The 1,794-nt window shown below is 51.8% G+C and overlaps 1 protein-coding gene across 6 annotated transcripts in view; it reads left to right on the top strand.

The window, feature by feature from the left end:
* Positions 1-1,557: 1,557 nt before the first annotated feature.
* The window catches only part of NKTR (natural killer cell triggering receptor), a 39,084-nt gene continuing 38,847 nt past the window's right edge, over positions 1,558-1,794 (top strand). For 5 of the 6 annotated variants that reach the window (XM_027660567.1, XM_027660569.1, XM_027660568.1 and 2 more), the window contains exon 1: positions 1,558-1,606. The gene's annotated coding sequence lies outside the window, so the exon portion shown is untranslated. The remainder of the gene's footprint in view (positions 1,607-1,794) is intronic. The other variant, XM_027660570.1, reaches the window with a different exon arrangement.

Genomic DNA, 1,794 nt, shown 5'->3' on the forward strand with positions numbered 1-1,794 from the left:
TCATGAGATGCTCAAATACTGTGGTGATAGCAACCATTAAACTACAGATAAATTACATCTGAAAAAAAATCCACTTTTGCCGCATTCCCAGCTTCTAAAATATCCTCTGATTTCAGCATTGCTACTCTATTCTCAGCAGGGGATTTTTTTCATCTAAAACCTCATCTGAATTTCTCCTCAGACAAGGACATAATTGCAGATTCTGCTGCCAGGGAAAATTCCTGCAATGAGTTCTGGTTTGTACAACTTTTGGAAAGCATTTGGAAACGTTTTGCTCCTCGGGTGGTGAGGACTGGGTAAGTGCCCTCTCACTGTTTAGAAACAGACAAAACTTCTTTCTGGAATTAACAAAGGTAATGTTACAGGAGTATTTATATAAATTAAATTGATGGGCTACACGAAAAGCTGTTTTAAGCTGCTGGACATCCTCAGTTTGAAGTAAGTCGGCCAGAAGGATGCGTTAGGCTGAGGATTTACAGATTTAATACTCCTTCCTGAGCAGTTTGACGTTTCAATTTCTGGTTATCATTTTCATGCTCTGGAAAAATCCCAAACTCCAAATAAATAACCTATGGCCTGTTGCAATCATTAGAATGTGTTGGGTTTTATCTTGGGGGGTGATCCTAAGATGTAGCGGGGCTGAGGCTGAGCAAGGGGCAGGATGAGCCCACGTTCCCGTCCTGAGGGAGAACCAGGGCAGCCCCGTGTGATGAACGCATTGCAGCGAACATTTTTCCACACGTAATCTTCTGAGGACTATTTTATGCTCGCAAAAATATTTTCCCTTCGCAGGGAATCGTCTCAGGCTTCTCTTATTAAAGGGGTGAAGGAACTGAGGGGGGGAGGGTGCTCAGCTCCACAGCCCTGCCCGGGTATGACAGCGAGGGGGAACATCCCCCTGTGGGGATTGTTTATTCTGTAAACGTCATTTATTCTCTAATGGTTATTTATTCTGCTATTTATTCATGTTACTTATTCTGTAAAGCCCCTCTTCCTCCTCCCTGAGCCACGTCCAGAGAGATGGGTAAGCAAATCCGCGCTCCCATGTCCTCGGAGAGGGGAAAACACCAGAGGGAAGGAAGCAGCTATTTCCAGGATTTAAAATCACAGCCCACCACTTATGGGCAATTACACATCCCACAGGGAGAAAGCACGAGTTAAGAGATGGATTTATTTTTTTTTTTTTAAACATTCATCGTTTTAAACTCGGCACGGCACCGGGGGATGTCTGTCACGCAATGGAGGGAGCGGAGTCCTCATCCCCTAATGGCGCTGTCGCCCGCACCAAACCCCCCCCCCCCCCCTCCATCCCGGGAAAGCACGAGTTAAAAGTTGGATTTATTTTAATTATTATTAAAAAAAACAAAAACACAGCCATCCTTTTAAACATGACGGGGGAGGTCTCTCGCTCATCCCCTCGCGGCGCCGCCTTCCCCTCACGCAGAGGGCGGGAAAGGCGGGGAAGGAGGCGGCGCCCGGCGCGGCCATTGAGCCCCGGCGGGTAATGGCGGCCGGCGGCGACGGCGGCGCCGCCTGGCGGCGGGGCGGGGACAGCGGGGGCTGAGCCGGGGGGCGCCGTGCGGGGACAAAGCGCCGGAGCCGCCAGGTAAAAACCCCGGAGAAACGGAGGGACGGGAAGGGCTGCGAGGGGACCGGGATGGGATGGGATGGGATGGGATGGGAGGAGGGGATGGGCCGCGCTGACGGCGCCGAGCCCGCCTGGCAGGAACCGAATGCCCTGAGGGCGAGCCTCGCCCGCCGGCGGCGGAGGGTCGGGGCTGAGGCGGGCGGGGG

Source organism: Corapipo altera, unplaced genomic scaffold (assembly GCF_003945725.1).
Source record: "Corapipo altera isolate COAL_440 unplaced genomic scaffold, ASM394572v1 126, whole genome shotgun sequence".
Lineage (NCBI taxonomy): Eukaryota > Metazoa > Chordata > Aves > Passeriformes > Pipridae > Corapipo > Corapipo altera.